Here is an 8,522-nt window from a genome sequence, read left to right on the forward strand (position 1 = left end):
TGAGTAACAGCAATAATGACATTTATGGAGTATATGCCATGTGCCAGGCATTGTGTTAAGCAGGTTAGGGGCATTATTTAATCCTCACAGCAACTCATTGAGTTCTTTATTTTACAGATGAGGAAACTGAAGTGCAGGTAAATTACTTACCCACAGTCACATAGCTACCTAGCAAAGGCAAAATCCGACCTTGCACCCAGACAGGCTAATTCTAGTTTCTGAGCTCTTAACACTCCACTGTGGCTCACCTTCCATACCTTTGAGGGTAGCGGTAAAGAACACCTTGTGAGCACACTCACCTTCCACAGTAATAGGAATAGCTGGCCCCATGGCCCACTGCTCTGTAATAACATAAAGCCTTTTGCCCCCACCCCCATCTCTAAATTTACATCTTCAGCTTGTACCAAATTTATAAGTAACAAGTTAGATATTTATATTTAGTTTAACAAAATTTGAACCCTTAAATACATATAACTAACTCTTAACAAATGACCATATACAAACCTGAACTCCAGTGCTACTTCATCACCCCATTTGCCACCCCAATATGGCAATTACTTTATTGTCATTATCTGTAGACATTGCCACATAGTTAAGAGACCAGGTACCCAGGAAAATTAACTTCTTGCTATCTGTCTTCCATGCTAATCTGCTAATCTCTTTGTTTTGTTTTGTTTTGTTTCTGAGACAGTGTGTCACTCTGTCACCCAGGCTGGAGTACATTGATATGGTCACAGCTTACTGTAGCCTCAACCTCCTGGGCTCAGGCAATCCTCCCACCTCAGCCCCCCAAGCAGCTGGGACTATAGGCATGCACCACCATGCCCAGCTAATTTTTATGTTTCTTGTAGAGACGGGGTTTCACCATGTGGCCCAGGCTGGTCTTGAACTCCTGAGCCTAAGCAATCCACCCGCCTCGGCCTCCCCAAGTGTGGGAAGATGCATGAGCCCCTATGCCCAGCCATCCCCTCTTAATACAAAAAGCCCTTCTCCCGGGGAAAGGCCATCACTAGAAGTGGTGGGGGAGTTACTGGGCTTCTGGCTGAAATAGAGTTCTGTCACAAATGGTGGGTAATTTGTAGATACATGGGAATCCAGCTGCCATTTATAACCTTTTTCTATAGCAGAGTATGTTCTAATGCTAATTTACAGTTTGCATTTTATAAACCAATCTATTAGTAAAGTTGAAGACTGCTAGTACTTTGATATCTAAACAGGTTTGTGATAACCTTGTCAATAGGCCCAATACAATTGGAATTCTATATGTAGATTTCCTCCTTCCAATGTAAAAAGTACAAATGTTTTACTCATGAAATAAGCTGGTATCCCTTTTTTTAAGAGGGTCGCACTCTGACATCAATGTATTTATGTGTCTGTATATATTCATACACGTACACTCCAGGCTGGAATGCGGTGGCATAATCATGGCTCACTGCAGCGTCAAATTCCTGGCCTCAAGCGATCCTCCTGCCTCAGCCTCCCAAGTCACTAGGACTACAAGCATGCACCAGCATCTTCTTGATTAATAGTTTCCATATTTTTGGAGCTTTTCTAGCCTCCTGTTCATGTTAGTATGGTTTACAAGGAGAGCTATTTTGTAGGTCCACTCAAAAAAACCAGTCATTAATGTTTCATTCAACATTCAGCAACTATTGAGCATCTAAACACTTGGCATACATCAATGACCAAATAACAAATTTCTGCCATCGAGGAGCTCAGTATTTGATTACTGAAGTGCGTGCTGATAGAATAGTAATATCTTGGTACTCACAAGTAAGTGAAGATACATACCCTGACTTGCCACCTTTTTTTTTTTTTTGAGACGGAGTCTCACTCTGTCACCCAAGCTGGAGTGCAGTGGCACGATTTCAGCTCACTGCAACCTCTACCTCCCGGGTTCCAGCGATTCTTCTGCCTCATCCTCCCGAGTATCTGGGATTACACACATGTGCCTCCACGCCTGGCCAATTTTTGTATTTAGTAGAGACAGGGTTTCACCATGTTGCTCAGGCTGGTGTCGAACTCCTGACCTCAAGTGATCTGCCCGCCTCGGCATCCCAAAGTGCTGGGATTACAAGTGTGGGCCACAGCACCTGGCCTCTCACCACTTTTCATACTAACTGGGTGATATAAATAGCCTCTGAATAAAATAGCACTAAATGCACCCCTTTTGTCATTGCCTTTTATAAACTATCCCTTCGAAGAGCTGACTTCTGAAAGTCCGTAAGTCCAAGCTTCCATCTTAAAGATGGTCTCGTGGCCATTTACAAGACTGGAAAAAGAGTTGAGAAAGGATATTATTCCCCTGCCCTACTGGAGAGGATGGACCCTGGGCCTAACCAGGATGCAGCTACTAGAGACCTAGTCCCAGAAGATGCTGACCTACCAAATCTAAAGCAGTGCTTCTCAGTGGGGAAGGATGGAGATTTTGCCACCAGGGGACATGGCAATATGTGGGATGTTCTTATTATCAAAACTGAAAACACCACTGGCATCTGGTGGGTAGAGGCTAGGGGTGCTGCTAAACATCCTACAATGCACAGGACAGTCCCACAGCAAAGAATTATCTGCTCCAAGATGTTAGTTGTGGCAATGCTGAGAAAACCCATTCTAGAGACTAAGGAAAGGAGGAGACCCGTATCATTTAGTAGCTGCCTGTATAGCAGGAGGTCAGAACAATGTCACAACAGTAGGAGCTTACCCAAAATAATAGATCAAGAGATGACCTGCCCACAAACATTTAAAAAATAGTAAATAAGGCCGGATGCGGTAGCTCACGCCTATAATCCCAGCACTTTGGGAGGCTGAGGCGGGCAGATCACCTGAGGTCAGGAGTTTGAGACCAGCCTGACCAACATGGTGAAACCCCGTCTCTACTAAAAACACAAAAATTAGCTGGGCATGGTGGTGGATGCCTATAATCCCAACTACCGGGGAGGCTGAGGCAGGAGAATTGCTTGAACCCAGGAGGCGGAGGTTGCAGTGAGCCTAGATCACACCACTGGACTCCAGTCTGGGCAACAGAGTGAGACTCTGTCTCAAAAAATAATAATAATAATAGTAAATAAATAGGAGGCCATGTGCAGTGGCTCACACCTATAATCCCAGCACTTTGGGAGGCCAAAGTGGGCAGATCACCTGAGGTCGGGAGTTTGAGACCAACCTGACCAACATGGAGAAATCCTGTCTCTACTAAAAATACAAAAATTAGCCGGGTGTGGTGGCAGACACCTGTAATCCCAGCTACTCAGGAGGCTGAGGCAGGAGAATCCATTGAACCTGGGAGGCAGAGGTTGCGGTGAGCCGAGATCATGCCATTGCACTCCAGCCTGGGTAACAAGAGCGAAACTCCGTCTCAAAAGAAAAAAAAAATGTAAATAAATAGGTGACCGACTGGCCGCGGTGGCACACACCTGTAATCCCAGCACTGTGGGAGGCCTAGGCAGGTGGATCACCTCAGATCAGGAGTTTGAGACCAGCCTAACTAACATGCTGAAACCCTGTATCTAGTAAGTACAAAAAATTAGCTTGGCTTGGTGGCAGGTGCCTGTAATCCCAGCTACTCAGGAGGCTGAGGCAGGAGAATCGCTTGAACCTGGGAGGCAGAGGTTGCAGTGAGCCAAGATCGCGCCACTGCACTCCAGCCTGGGCAACAAGAGCGAGACTCCGTCTCAAAAAAACCAGAAGTGACCTGAAGTTTCTACGAAACACACCAGGCAATATCTTTCCAGTGCACTAATATATGAATGACATCTATTATTCCCCGCTTCTCCCCATAATTTCTAGTCTTCTGTTAACTATTTCGCAGTTAAGCCTGGCCAGTGTTCTGAGGTTTCCAGTGATCATGGTGGACAGCTCTTTCAGGGATTTCTTAGTCCCTAGAATCTCACACAAGAGATCATTCCTCACACCCTCCCCACCACAACCTCACTGTCTCTTCTCTGTCCAAGAGCTCATCTAACCCTACATCCTAAACTTCCCATCTGTCACTAGGTTTCCAGGTTGTATATTTTGTTCTCAAACACATTAACTACTATTTAATTATTTAATGATATTTTGGTATCCTAACCCCCCTATGAACTTTGTGACAACACTATGTCACTGAGAAATCTTTGAATACAAGGTTATTAATATATAAGATGTAACAAAATGTGTGTTTCAGGTAAATCATTTCATAGGCTGGGCGTGGTGGTTCACACCTGTAATCCCAGCACTTTGGGAGGCCAAGGCGGGTGAATCTTTTGAGGTCAGGAGCTCAAGATCAGCCTGGCCAACATGGTGAAACCACGTCTCTACTAAAAATACAAAAATTAGCCACACATGCTCGCTTAAACCCGGGAGGCGGAGGTTGCAGTGAGCCGAGATCGTGTCACTGCACTCCAACTTTGGTGACAGAACGAGACTCTCTCTCAAAAAAAAAGTTTCATAAATGTCTCTGTGGTGGGGGTGAATATATATACACATATCTATGTATTTGTGTGTCTATACATACTCATACATATATATAGGGTCAGAAAACTTTCACAGCTGGGTACAGTGGCTCATGCCTCCCAGCACTTTGGGAGGCCGAGGCAAGAAGGTCACTTGAGCCCAGGAATTTGAGACCCGCCTGGATGATATGGTGAGACCTCACCTCTACAAAAAGTACAAAAATTAGCCATACGTGGTGTCCTGTACTTGTAGTCGCAGCTGTTCCTGAATCTAAGGCAGGAGGATCACTTAAGCCCAAAAGGTCAAGCCCTCAGTGAGCTATGATTGCACCACTGTACTCCAGCCTGGGCAAGAGAGCAAGACCCTGTCTCAAGGAAAATAAAAAAAAAAGAAAGAAAGAAAAACTGTTTTTCCTCTGTTCTCACATGACAGCAATCAATACAGAAGACTTCTGTGACCAAATGTGTAGGGATTTTCCCCACCAACAGGCAAGTAATCAGTTCTGCAGTGGATACCAGCCAGGAATCTTCTGATCCAATTCAAATCTGATGCTGTCCACCTGGATATAGCATCAGAGCCCACAGGTTGAGGGCTCAGTCCCACAAGACTGCCCCACTTCAGACACCAGCTCCCAAGTACAGGCCTCTGGAACTTCTGACCGACTGACTTCAAGTTGGGGTTCCCACAACCCCCTCTTTAGGCTCAATTCACTTGTTAGAGCAGCTCATAAAACTCAGGGAAATGCCTACTTACACTTACCAGTTTCTTATGAAGGATATTTTGAAGGATACGAATAAACAGCCAGATGAAGAGGCACATAGGGTGAGGTCTGGAAAGGTCCTGAGCACAGGAGCATCTGTTCCCGTGGAGTCGGGGTGCACTATCACGCCAGCACACGGGTGAATTCTTGTTCACCTTCCTGCAAGCCTTCACCAGTTCAGCTGTCCAGAAGCTCTGTGTACCTGGTCCTCTTGGGCCTTTTATGGAGACTTCATTGGATAGGGATGATTGAAGCATGGACAACCCTGTCAAAATGGGATTGGATCGCTTCTTGGCATTTTGGCTAAGATCAAGTGCAAAACGTGATTGGACAAAAAGGGCATGATCTAATGCTAATAGACTGAGTGGGGAATCCTAGCAAGGCCTATCCAGATTCCTCTTGGCCTCTCTGTACAGCACTCCTTCCTCCTGGGTAGAGGGCAGGACCTTTTCTAAAATGAGGGTCTTATGACCTTCAATCAGACAAGGTAGGTCAGAGAATTTCTTTATGTCCAGCTCCAAGATACAAAGGTGGGGGCAGATTGTATTTTCAGTTTCTATGGCCTGCCTTGGAGAGACAAAGGAGCAGGTGAAAAAGGAGGGTATGAGAAGGTCAGAGGGAGAGACTGTTTTCCGAGCTCTGCTTCTGAGGCCTACAGCACCCGCACATTAAAACCAAAGACGGTCTTTTCCTTTGATCGCTCTGAAGCACTTCCAAAGCTGCTTCAGGAACCAAGGACTAAACGACAAATGCTTTAACAAAAGATATGCTTGTTTAATCACTTAGGAAATAACAAGGGCTATGGGAGTTATGAGCCAGGAACCATGGACAAAAAGCTATATATATATAATGATATCATATATATATATATATACACACACACACACAGCCGCTTCTATAAATTCATTATTTTTTTACCTAGCTTTTAAAAAGAAAAGAAAATGTTTATCATAGTTACTATGTATTTAGTTTCAGATAGTAAAGCAATTTTTACCAATCCTATTACTAACATAACAATTTTAGCATAATATTGTACATTTATGTAAAATGCTAAAAATTTATTTATTTATTTTGAGACGGGCTGGAGTGCAGCGGCACAATCTCTGCTCACTGCAGCCTCTGCCTCCCAGGTTCAAGTAATTCTCCTGCCTCAGCCTCTCGAGTAGCTGGGATTACAGGTGGGCACCACACCTTCTGGCTAATTTTTGTATTTTTAGTAGAGGCAGGATTTCACCATGTTAGCCAGGCTGACCTCCAGTGAATGGCCTGCCTCAGCCACCCAAAGTGCTGGGATTACAGGTGTGAGCCACCGTGCCCAGCCCAAAAATATATTTTAAAAGAGCCTCCTTCCTGAGTCTTAAGCTTACAATTGTTTTAATTAACAAATTCAAAAACCAACTCGAACACACAAATTCACCTAAATCGTACATTTGTTTACACGAAATACATTTATTACCTAAATATATGCAAGCGACTTTGCTAGACAATAGGAATAAAAAGATCTGATACAATTCCTTCTCTCAAGAAGCCCACAGTCTCATAAGTGAAATAAGCATGTAAGAAAAGGAATTATGGCCAGGCACAGAGGCTTACACCTGTAATACCAACACTTTGGGAGGCCGAGGCGGGCGGATCACTTGAGCCCAGGAGTTCAAGATCAGCCTGGGCAACATAGTGAAACTCTGTCTCCACAAAAAATTTAAAAATTAGCCAAGTGTGGTGGTGCATGCCTGTAGTCCCAGCTACTCAGGAGGTTGAGGCAGGAGGCTCTCTGGAGCCCCGGGGTAGTTGAGGCTGCAGTGAGCCATGATCACACCACTGCACTCCAGCCTGGGGAACAGAGTAAGACCCTGTCTCAAATAAATAAAAATTTAAAAAGGGAATTGCAATACAGTGGAATAAGTGCTAAAAACGCCAACTCCTGTGGAGGTTCCATGGTGAGCACAAACAACCACAAGAAAAATCAGGGACGGAATGAGGGAACGTTTCACAGGGAAGAGGAGGTATACACCCATTTCCCATTTCTCCACTGAAGGCCGTATCACCTGCAAGTAGCCCTTACAGAAGAAGACAGTACTTATCACCCAATGTCAAGAGACCAAGCACTGACTGGTCTTCCTCTTTCATGATTATCTACCGGGAAATGGCACATACTTTAGAGTTGATTGGCTAGGGTTAGGGGGTCTAATGTGGGGCTAAGGCCAGATGGAAATTTTAAGAATTGAATCAAGGCTGGGTGCAGCGGTTCATGTCTGTAATCCCAGCAATTTGGGAGACCAGGGCAGAAGGATCACTGGAGCCCAGGAGTCTGAGACCAGCCTGGGCAACAGAGTGAGACCCCAACTCTACAAAAAAATTGTTAAAAATAGCCAGGCCTGGTGGTGTGAGCCTGTGGTCCCAGTTGTTTGGGAGGCTGAGGTGGGAAGATCACTTGAGCCCAGGAGGTCCAGGCTGCAGTGAGCCGTGATCGAGCCACTGCACTCCAGCCTGGGTGACAGAGCGAGACCCTGTCTCAAATAAAAAAAAAAGAATGGAATCTGTAGTCTTGATTTAATTCACTTCAAGCTCTGGTAATTTGGACAGTTCACTCTGGACATCAGAAACAGGATTTCCAAGTTGCGTTAAAGGGAATACACTACACTGTAACACAAAGGCCACAAGATGGCACCCAGCCCACAGAAATCAAACAGCCACTCGCAAAGCCAGCGCGGGGGCAGGGGGGCGTGGGAGGTGCCTTTCAGGCTAAACTAAAAGAGCGACAACTAACTGTCGAACGAATTTTTTTACAAATTTAATTTATTAAAAAACAGGAAAATAACTTAGAAATTCAGAACAATTTAAAACTAAGCACAACTTAAGTAGGTATGTTAACTTATACCAAGTATACTCCTTCCATCCATGATAGAAGGTCAAACTTTTTAACCATAACCCACGTAGAAGTACATTTTACATTGTGACCTAGTACTCACATATATGTGTGTACCATGAGCATACATAACGTGTCACACAACACTTAACGTTACTATGCATGACGCATTCTGATGTTTTTTCTTTTTTTAAATATTCAAGCCCACTCATTTTTATGTCCTACTAATTTCAAGCCCATAGTTAGTCAAGTCCCACTAATTTCAAGCCCATATATATAGAAATATATATATATATATAATACATATATATATATTTTTTTTTTTATGAGACAAAGTCTCACTCTGTCACCCAGGCTGGAGTGCAGTGGCGTGATCTCGGCTCACTGCAACTTCCACCTCCCAAGTTCAAGCAATTCTCTTGCCTCAGCCTCCTGAGTAGCTGGGATTACAGGCAGGCGCCACCA

The sequence above is a fragment of the Rhinopithecus roxellana genome, chromosome 7, assembly GCF_007565055.1.
Source record: "Rhinopithecus roxellana isolate Shanxi Qingling chromosome 7, ASM756505v1, whole genome shotgun sequence".
NCBI classification, from domain to species: Eukaryota; Metazoa; Chordata; class Mammalia; order Primates; family Cercopithecidae; genus Rhinopithecus; species Rhinopithecus roxellana.